The sequence below is a fragment of the Durio zibethinus genome, chromosome 4, assembly GCF_047325235.1.
Source record: "Durio zibethinus cultivar Kanyao isolate XHJ-2024 chromosome 4, ASM4732523v1, whole genome shotgun sequence".
In the NCBI taxonomy this organism is placed as follows: domain Eukaryota; kingdom Viridiplantae; phylum Streptophyta; class Magnoliopsida; order Malvales; family Malvaceae; genus Durio; species Durio zibethinus.
This window is the reverse complement of record NC_143165.1, coordinates 20,732,337-20,743,782: the sequence shown is the minus strand read 5'-3', so window position 1 is coordinate 20,743,782 and position 11,446 is coordinate 20,732,337. Positions and strand designations below refer to the sequence as shown.

At 39.5% G+C, this 11,446-nt stretch overlaps 2 pseudogenes; both read right to left on the bottom strand.

Annotated features, from left to right (window-relative positions):
* Positions 1 to 1,063: 1,063 nt before the first annotated feature.
* Positions 1,064 to 1,219, bottom strand: LOC149519300 (5.8S ribosomal RNA; annotated as a pseudogene).
* Positions 1,220 to 2,129: 910 nt separating this feature from the next.
* Positions 2,130 to 3,927, bottom strand: LOC149519299 (18S ribosomal RNA; annotated as a pseudogene).
* Between the last annotated feature and the right edge of the window lie 7,519 nt (positions 3,928 to 11,446).

Sequence of the window (11,446 nt, the reverse complement as noted above, 5' to 3'; positions counted from 1 at the left end):
GTGACAAAGGGATGAATCTCAGTGGACATGGCAGTAAGGCCATTCTTCCACTTATAATACCCTCTCACGTATTCAAGTCATCTGTAAGGATTCTAGCTACCACTCAATGGGAATTGAGCTCCAAAGAGATCGGTGTGGCTTGTCTACAATGAGGCTGCACCAATAACACATGCCCTTGAGGGTATGGGCCCTTACAATAAGTTAGCAATTAGCTGACCAATGTGTGCATCACTTCTAGCCTAGATTTTAACTTTGAGGCATTTAGTCATAATCCAGTGCATAGTAGCTTCATGCCATTGACTTTTCCACCAAGCATGATGACTAATTGTGCAAATCAATGGTTCTTTTTGTACTAGGTTAAATTACTATTACGATGCTGCCATCAGTAGGGTAAGACTAACCTATCTTATAATGGTCTAAATCTAGCTGACATTCCCTATGGATGGCTGAACAATCCTACACTTGGCGAATTCTACTTCACAATGATAGGAAAAGCTAACATCTAAGGATCAACAAGCAACGTTGCTATGAATGCTTGGTTGCCACTAGCCAATTATCCTTGTGGTAACTTTTCTAACACCTCTAGCTTGAAATTTTAAAGGTTTAAAGGATTGATAGGACACACTTTTCATGGTTTGTATTCATATTGAAAATCAAAATCAAATTAGCTTTTACCCTTTTATTCTGCATAAGATTTTTATTCTCATTGAGCCCATCTTAGAACACCTACATCATCTTTTAACATATGTGCTACCCAGCCAAACTCACCATTTGATAATGTCTTCTGCTCAAATTTACTGATCGAGGCTAGCCTTAGATCCAAAAGAAAGGGCATGCCCCACCTTTAATTGAGCGATGTGAGGGATCCGCTGAGGTCCAGATGGATAATGAGCACAGCCACCGGAGACGAGGCACGTTGAGAACTTTAACATTGATGGTCATGGTGCTATCTTATTGAAAACTCACTTTTGTGCCAACCATGACTGATGAGATCATAAGAGGCCATCTTTTGCCCCTTCACCCGAAGCTTGATGGAGGAGGGGTTGGAGGGGGCGATGATGTTTGACACCCAAGTGGACGTGCCCTTAACCTAATGGCTTGGAGTGCAACTTGCATTTGAAGACTTAATGATTCATGAGATTCTGTAATTCACATCAAGTATTGCATTTCACTACATTTTTCATCGATGCAAGATGTGAGATATCTGTTGCTCATAATCATTTTGGTTTTTCATGACAAAAAGTGTCATGATGTGGCCCGCACACATATTACGAATGGGATGGCAACAACACATGTGCTTTTTTCATTTTAATTCCTTGGTGTGATTCACATTGAGGGTTTATTATTTAGCTGTAAGTGATGATACTGATTGGTTCACCCACTCAAAAAGCAAAACAAAAATATAATTGTGCCCACCTTAGGCTGAAAGGGGCTTAAGGCACGGAGGTACCCCCTTGGTGTTTCATTAATGTGTTCGCAAGTCATTTATTGAGTAAGTTTTGACAATGATCTTTTTACAGGTTCATCTACGTAAACCTTGTTACGACTTTTTCTTTCTCTAAATGATAAGGTTTAGTGAACTTTTTATGACATCACAAGTAGTGAACTATCCATGTCATCGTGATCTAAACACTTCAGAAGATCATTCAATCTGTAAGAACGACAGGCAATGTGTGTAAAGGGTAAGGACATAGTCAACCTAAGCTGATGACTCGGACTTACTAAAAATTTTTCATTGAAGACCAATAATTGCAATAATCTATCCCTATCATAGCAAGTATTACATTTCATTATGTTCTTCATTGATGTAAAAGCTGAGATATTCATTTCCAAGAGTCATTTTGGTTTTTCATGATAGAATGAGTCATGATGTCGCTCATTCATACACCATGAATGGGATGGTGATGGCACACATGCTATTTTTCATTCAGGTTCCTTAGAGTGATTTACATCGAAGGCTTATTTTTTAGTTATGGGTCACAATACCAATTGTTTTGCCCACCCTGGAAGTAGAACAAAGCAATTGTCATGCCCACTCTGGGTCAAAAGGTGCTCGAGGCACAAAGGAACCCTCGCCCCCTCAGTGTTTCGTTAACGTATTTATGGGTTGTTCATTGAGCAAGTTTCAACAATGATCCTTTCATAGGTTCACCTACGAAAAACTTGTTACAACTTCGCCTTCCTCTAAATGATAGGCTTCAATAGACTTTTCGCAAAGTTATGGGTAGTGAACCATTGATGTTGCCATGATTCAAACACTTCACTAGACCATTCAATCAGTATGAGCAATGGATGGTGTGTACAACGATAGAGACATAGTCAATGTGAGCTAATGACTCATGCTTACTAGGAATTTCTCATTAAAAACCAACAATTGCAATGATCTATCCTTATTACAATGAAATTTCAAAGATTACCTAGCCTATCGACCAAGGCCATAGACTCGTTTAATATATCAATGTAGCGCACGTGTGCCTCAAAACATTTAAGGGCATCACAAACATGTTTTTGCCTTAAACTTTCTTAGCCTAAATGGCCACAATCCTTCTAAGAAGCTAGCCACGAGGGATCAAACCTATGTAGCTAGTTAGCAAGTTGATGTCTTGTTCATTAACAAAATTAATAAGACAAATCACTCCATTAACTTAAAATGGCCATGCACCACCACCCATAGAATCAAGAAAGAGCTCTCAATCTATCAATCTTTACTATGTTTGGATCCAGTAATTTTTTTTGTGTTGAGTCAAATTAAGCCACAGGCTCTACTCTTGGTGGCACCTTTCTATCAATTCCTTTAAGTTTCAACCTTGCAACTATACTCCCCCCGAAACCCAAAGACTTTAATTTCTCATAAGGTGCCAGAGTAGACTTAAAAGTAACATTCTTTGATCCCTGATTGGCATCATTTATGGTTGAGATTAGGACAGTATCTAATTGTCTTTGAGCCCAAAACTTTCATTTTTAATTAATGAAAACATCTTTGACAAATGCTTTTGTAGTTATTCATCTTTCATAATCTAAAAATTTCACCTCCGACTATGAAAGATGAATGCCCTCACTGTCTCTGTTAATCATTACTCTGATCCTGAAAGCTAACATAATCAGACTAAAATCTTATGATGTTATCCATGCTAATGTATACAAGTGTAGGCTTACGTTGAGCACTCTAATTTCTTTAAAGTAATAGTGCTAGAGGAATGATCTGGCTAGTAAAAGCTAGGAACACATCATTGGCAGTAAGGATAAGTAAACTAATGCTTATTATGAGGCAGATCGGATGACCCAACCTTAGTTCTAATAATGAGCTATTGAACTGTAATAACTTAAATATCTTATTGAAGCTAGAATTACTGTAGCTGCTGACACCAGATTTGCCCTTCAATGGATTCACATTAAGGGATTTAGATTTCACTCATTCTAATTACTAGACTCATAAAGCTCAGTATTATAATTTATTGTCACTACCTCTTCGTGTTAAGATTAAGTAATTTACGTGCCTACTACCTTATTTGGATGTTACTATTTCTTAGGGTCCCTCTCTAGAATCAAACCCTAATTCTTCATCACTTGTCACCACCATAGTAGGCTAATATCCTACCATCGAAAGATGATAAGGTAAAAATTTGAATGATGCTTCACTAACATAAAGATCGTATGATCCGTTGAGTTATCATGAATTATTGAAGCAACAGGTAAAGCCCGTATCAACCTTTTATTTAATAAATGCATCCCTTCTAGAAGTCAAGGTTTGTTGCATGTACTAGTTCTAAAATTATTACGATTATCCAAGTAGTAGATACCATCAAACAAACCATAACTAATTTAATGAGCCATTCATAGTTTCATAGTCTAAATTAGTTTATATTTATGCATGCATGGCTTAATCTTTGAGACAAGTATATGACTACTGGTAGGATTAACTAAGTAGTATTCCTTCAAGATGTTGGCATCGCATAGGCCTCAATGCATCGACCAAATGATAGAGAGTGTCGACATGAAGCATAAGTATCATATGTGTCGAGCACATAAAATGCTTACATCAGATGAAAAAAGATTGAAAGCCTATGCCCATAAAATGTTTCGCATCTGAGAGCATGATCGAACACCAGTGCACCAAAATGGTGGCTATAGTTGTTTTGGTGGCACACTTCGGATACGAAGCACGATTAAAGTCTAACTTATAGCCCTTAAAGACACAAAATATATAAAAAATTGCAAGACATCTGGTTTCTATCAATTTAGGTATGCGGCACAGGATATCAATTACACCCTCAAGGTATAATGACCAAATGAGGGGAGATTAAAAAGGATGATAGGTTGATAGTTTGATGCATCAAGCATGGAGCCTACCAACACACACAACCATAGCTTTACTCATATGCACACCAACCAATTGAAGCCATGGTCGCCTGTGGGTCATCGAATAATGTGGCTAGAAGACATACATAGTGTTATGGTCAAGCCCTAGTATGCCTTAATCTTACCATGACTAACCCTAAATTAAGCAACGAACAAGGCTTTATGATTAGGACAGTGATCTTGAAGCTGTGCATGAGCAATGTAAGCCTAAAAACATGATGTTAATAGAGTGTATGGGCACATTGGAGCCTGGTAGTCAATCAGGTGCTGTCAGTCAAAGCTATTTGTGGGCACCTTCAAATGGGTTAGTAGAGTAACAAGTAAAATCTAAAACTCTTAGTGACCAAGAAAAAGGTCATTAGGCCCTGAGTTGGCTAAAAAAAGGCTTCGAGATGGCTGAAGAGAGATGTGTTCTCATTTCAAATAATCTTACAATTCCTAGTATGATGGCTGAAAAAGCTCTTACACTCTTTATAAAGAGACGAATGGTGTCCATTTTTCACCACCCCTTTGGCTAGCAAACAAGTGGGGACTTAACTAGTTTGACGTGAGCTATTCTTATGCATATGTGGTGTCTCGATGGGCAAGCATCATCAAGTCACGAGTGTGGCATAGTGTTTCATTTGGTCATGGTAAAATTAGAGATAATTAGAGCCAACAAACCTCATATCATGCCTTTACATTGAACCATAGGGTTAGACGATAGCATTTGCTATACCCATCAATTTTTTTTTAAGCCAATTAGATGAGTAACCAAGAATCATGAGATGGTATTTATGTAAGAGGGGCACTATTAAGCCTGAAGGATGAGCGAGCTATAAACAAGCACACTGCTGGACCCTTATAGTCAATTGGTAGAGGTATGCTACGAGTAGGTAACACACTCGAGTTTCTCGAGATAAGATGAGCATAATGCCAGGTGTCCATTATACTTGCAGATAGCCTAAAATGAGGCTAAGGGTTGAGGTCCTAAGATAGAAGTTTCATGAGATGAGATGAGCCTAGTGTAGTTCTTGGTTGGCTGTTAACTAATATTTATGTTTTATCTTCGAGTTTTAAGCATAAAAGTTTATAGATGATCCAGACAGGCATGTGTTGGGTTCTTACCATGCCAGAATGAGATAATATTATGAGAACTGAGGTTGTATGCCCTTATGAGAATTTGAAGGTCAGTGTTTGAGACATTGGTGCCTATAAGAATGGAAGGGTGCTTGAAGCCGCTTTGAGATTCATGGAATAAGAATTGTGATAGGAATTGGGTTCTTCCCTATTGAGTTTGAGAATGTTGTGTGTAACCTTACGAGGTCTAAACCAAAAAGAGCTCATAAGTATGTAACTTGAAAGATCGATAATGATCGATCCATGAAAAAATGGACTCACAAAAGGTTAACCTCAAATCTGAGTAGTTTTGGTGTCACACAGAAGTGTGGTTTTAGTATAAGGAACGTGCAGCTCATGACATATGGTATTAGAGCCTAGTTTGACTCATTTGTAGGACTAAAGCAGCCCTAAGTATAGGCATGAGAATGATAGACTAGAAGCGATGCTAAGCTCAAAATGAGCTATCGAGTTAAGAATGCGATATAGTGGCTATGTGGGCTCAAGAAGGAGCCATTAATACGTGCTATGGGAAAAATTAGCCTTGTTGAAAGGCTCTTGAATAGGTTTTTAGATGCCAAGCAAAAGGGTATGAGAGTCTAGCCTGACCTAGTAAAAGGTGTTGACTTGTGCAGGCATGCAGTACCTTTCGACTGGTGGACAATAATCGAGACTGTATTGTAAAAAGGGTATACACCATGGAATGGTGTTGTGATAGGCTATATAGGCCAAATGAGTTTTATTGTAATGTACATAAATTGAGCTTATTGAGATCAATTACTAACATTTGCACTTTTTATGTGGTGTAGATGCCCTAGCAGGGGTACAAGCCGAGTATTTAGGTCCAAAAACCTCATATCATGCTTTTGCATTGAACCATGGGGTTAGACGATAGCATTTGCTATACCCATCAGTTTTCTTTCTTTAAGCTAGTTTGATGAGTAACCACGAATCATGAGATGGTATTTATGTAAGAGGGGCACTATTAAGCCTAAGGGATGAGCGAGCTATAAACAAGCATGCTACTAGACCCTTATAGTCAATTGGTAGAGGTATACTACGAGTGTGTAACACACTCGAGTTCCTCGAGATGGGATGGGCATAATGCCAGGTGTTTATTATGTGTGTGGATTGCTTAAAATGAGGCTAAGGGTTGAGGTCTTAAGATAGAGTTTCATGAGATAAGATGAGCCTAGTGTAGTTTTTGATTGGCTGTTAACTAATATTTATGTTTTATCTTCGAGTTTTAAGCATGAAAATTTATAGATGATCTAGACAGGCATGTGTTGGGTTCTTACCATGCCAGAATGAGATAATATTATGAGAACTGAGGCTGTATGCCTTTATGAGAATTTGAAGGTTAGTGTTTGGGACATTGGTGCTGTAAGCATGGAAGGGTGCTTGAAGCCACTTTGAGATTTATGGAATAAGAATTGTGATAAGAATTAGGTTCTTCCCTATTAAGTTTGGGAATGTTGTGTGCAACCCTACGGGGACTAAGCCAAAAAGAGCTTATAAGTATGCAACTTGAAGAATCGGTAATGATTGATCCATGAAGAAATGGACTCACAAAAGGTTAACCTCAAATTTAAGTAGTCTTGGTGTCGCACAAAAGTGTGGTTTTAGTATAAGGAACGTGCAGCTCATGACATATGGTATTAGAGCTTAGTTTGACTCATTTGTAGGACTAAAGTAGCCCTAAGTATAGGCATGAAAATGATAGACTAGAAGCAATGCTAAGTTCAAAATAAGCTATCGAGTTGAGAATGCGATATAGTGGCTATGTGGGCTCAAGAAGGAGCCATTAATACGTGCTATGGGAAAAATTGGCCTAGTTAAAAGGCCCTTGAATAGGCTCTTAGATGCCAAACAAAAGGGTATGGGAATCTAGCCTGACCTAGTAAAAGGTGTTGACTTGTGCGGGCATGCAATACCTTTCGACTGGTGGACAATAATCGAGATTGTATTGCAAAAAGGGTATACACCTTGGAATGATGTTGTGATAGGCTATATAGGCCAAATGAGTTTTATCGTAATGGACATGAATTGAGCTTATTGAGATCAGTTACTAACACATATACTTTTTATGTGGTGTAGATGCCCTAACAGAGGTACAAACCGAGTATTTAGGTCCAAGCGTAGAGCTATTATATAGAGGCAAACGGGTTTGAGTTGGCTGAAGATTAAAGCCATTAATTTGTGATTGTCGAAGGACTATGCGTTTTGGTGATTAAAAGATCACTAGATTGAGCTAATCAATGGACTATGTTTATGTTAGCTAAGAGAGAAAGCCTTATGAGATGTTGTGGTCAGTGGACCTCAACATGTGTAGTTTAATGAAGCAAGTGAGTAAGAATTAGCTAGTTGACAAGGCCTTAAGCTGTGTGGGTTAGAGGATAAATTGAGTTGAGAAAAGTTAATGGTATTGGCATCTGAATGGGATCTAATTAGTAGATAGGATGAGTTTGAGCAAGGTAGAGATAAACTGATTAAGACTAAGATAATTGTAGAACCCTTTAAGTAGATGTTAGCCAATAAGATGGCCATGAGTTCAAGTGGGATAGTAGTTCTAGAGCTATACGTAGGCAGTGTAAGCTCGAAAACATAATGCTAATAGAGTGTGTGGGTAGTGTGTGCCTTAGTCATAAGTTGAAAGAACAAGTAAAGGCCAGTGTGTGGGTGCCCTTGAATTTAGTAACCAATAAGGTGTTATCAATCAAAGCCATGCACAAGCACCCTTAAATGGGTTGGTAGAACAATAAGCTAAATCTAATACTCATAGTGACCTAGAAGAAGGTCACTAGGCCTTTAGTTGACTGAAAAAAGGCCTTAAGATGGTCAGAGAAAAAAGTATCCCCATTTCAAATAGTTTTATGGTTCCTGGTAGGATAGCTGGGAAAGCTCGTACGTTCTTTATAGGGGAACAACTATTATCAACTCTCCACCATCATTTGGCTAACGGGTAAGTAAGGGCCTAGCTAGTCTGAAGTAAGTTACTCCTAAGCATATATGGTGTCTAGGTGGGTGGGCATTGTTAGGTCATGAGTGTGGTATAGTGTCTCCTTAAGTCATGATAAACCCAGGGATGATTGGGACTAATGGGCCTCATGTTGTGCCTTTATGTTAAACCATGTACTTAAATGGTAGCATATGCTATGCCACTCTATTTCCCCTTATTGAGCCTATTTGATGAGTAACCAAGGATCATGAGATAGCATTTATGTAGGAAAGACACCATCGAGATTGAAGATGAGTGAGCTAGTAGACAAGCACACTACTAGACCTTTATGGCCAATAGATAAAGGTGTGCTGTGGGTAGGTAGCATACTCGAGTTCCCTAAGGCAAGACAAGCATAATGTCCGGTGTCCATCATGCATGCGAGCAACCTAGAATAAGGCTAAGCACTGAGGCATTAAGATAAAACTTTTGTGAGCCTAGTGTGACTCTGGGTTAGCTGTTGACTAGCATTAGTGCTGTGCCTTTGAGTTTTAAGCATGAGAGCTTGTGAATGATCTGAGCAAGCTTAGTGTTAGGTTCTCACTATGCCAAAACAAGATAATATTATGAGAATCGAGGCTATATGCCCTTAAGAGAATTTAAAGGATGGTGCTTAGGACCTTAGTGCCTACGAGCATGGAATGGTGCTTGGGACTACCTTAAGATTTATGGATTGAGAATTGTGATAGGAGTTAGGTTTTTCCCTATTAAGTTTGGAAATATTGCACGTTACCTTACAGGTTCTGAGCCAAGAAAAGCTCATGAGTATGTGTCTTGAAGGATCAATCATGATTAGTCCATAAAGAAATGGACTTGTAAAAGCTGACCTTAACTATGAGTAGTCTTAGTGCTGTATAGATGCATGGTTTCAGTATAAGAAATGCACAACCTATGACACATGGCCTGAATTTTGCTTTAAAGACATTATCGTGGATGTACATAATGATAGGCCCATCACGCACACATGTTTTCCCATAGGGTGAGAGAGGGCCCAGACAACAACCTCTTAAAAAGCATAAGAGATTTTATAGATATGATAGCAGTAGATATTAAAGTATCTAAAATAGGAACACTTTTTCAAACAAGCATATCTTGCACTAAGAGTCCACACCAAGGCCCAATGTCATGGTCAAGCCTTAGTATGCCTTGGTCTTGCCATGACTGACCCTGAGTAGAGCAATGAATGAGGCCTTATGGTCGGGATAATGGTCTTGGAGTTATGCACGAGCATTTTAAGCACAGGAACATATTGTTGATAGTGTGTGCGAGAAATGTAAGCCCTAGGTCCCAAGATGCATGGGCAAGTACAAGCCAGTGAGCGGATGCCTTGGAGCCTGGTAGCCAATTGAGTGCTATTGGTTGAAGCTGTATGTAAGCAACCTTGAGTGGGTTGGTGGAGCAACAAGTAGAACCTAAGAATCATGGTAACTAAGAAGAAGGTTATTGGGCCCTGAGTTGGCTGACAAAAGGCCTTGAGACGGTTAGGGAGAAAAGTGTCCCCATTTTAGATAGTCTTACGATTCTTGGTAGGATGGCTAGAAAAGCTCTTATGCTCTTTACAAATGGACGACTAGTGTCAGCTCTTCATTACCCTCTTGGCTAATAGGCAAGCGAAGGCCTAACTAGTCTGAAGTGAGCTATTTTTAGGCATATATGGTGTCTAGGTGGGTGGGCATCATTAGGTTATGACTGTGGCATGATGTTTCCTTGAGTCATGGCGATAGTCGAGGCTAATGGGCTTCGTATTGCACCGTTGCATTAAACCATGGGGTTAGATACTAGCATTCACTATGCCCTCAATTTCCCTTCTTCGAGTTGATTCTATCTGTAACCAAGGATCATGAAATGGTGTTTATGTAAAATGGGCACCATCAAGCCTGGGGGATGCGTGGGCTAGCAAGCAGGCACCCTATTAGACTCTTGTGGCTAATTGGTAGAGGTGTGCTATAATGGGATAGCACACTCGAGTTCCCTAAGGTGGGATGGGCATAATGCCGAGTGTCCATCATGCGTGCAGGTAGCCTAGAATGAGGCTAAGGGCGAAGGCCCTAAGATATGAGTTTCATAGGATGAGATAAGCCTAGGCTAGCTACTAACTAGCATTGGTGTTGTGCCTTCGGGTTCTATGCACAAAAGCTTGTGTATGTTATAGGCAAGCATGATGTTGTGTTTTCACCATGTTGAATGAGATAATATCATGAGACACCTTGAAATGGTATTTGAGTAAGGCCAAGTGGGCTAAATAAGTTTTATCCTAAGGGACATGAGTCATACATATTGAGATCAGTTACTAACATGTGCACTTGTTATGTCGTACAGGTGCCCTAGTGTAGGTACGAACAAGTATTGAGGTCTAAACATAGAGCCATTCTATAGAGGTAGATGAGTTTGAGTTGGTTGATGATTGAAGCCATGAGTTTGTAATGGTCAATAGACCATGCATGTGTTGCCCGAGAGAGAAGGCTTTATAAGGTGTAGTAGTCAACGGACCATGATAGTGTGTAGTTTAGTGAAATGAGCAAGTGGGAATTGGCCAGTTGACAAGGCCTTGAGTTATGTAGGTTAAAGAACATTGTAATTAGAGTGGATCAGTGGAGCTTTGGCCTTTATGTGGGCTTTAAGTTACCCTTTGAGCTATGCCAAAGTCAAGGCAAATGAGTTATGAAATCATCGTGGAGAAATGGTTGCATGTAGTGTCAACCTGAGTTCAAGTAAAAATGGGGGAAACTTATGATTCCCTATGGAATTGAGCCAAAGTAGTGAAGCCCACAAGTGTATTAAGCATAAGTCAAGTCTAAGATAGAGAGCATTAAGGTGCCATCATGAGGGCGGTTGACAAGAGAGCCACACCTATGGAGGTGACCTTGAAAGGGTCGAGAGGACCCAAGTTGTGAGATGACCAGAATGTTTGAATGCCACCATGCTAGGGTTTATTGTGGGTGGTGCTGTATGAGTGCGATTGACCTAAGCACCATGTCCAGATGGGTGTAG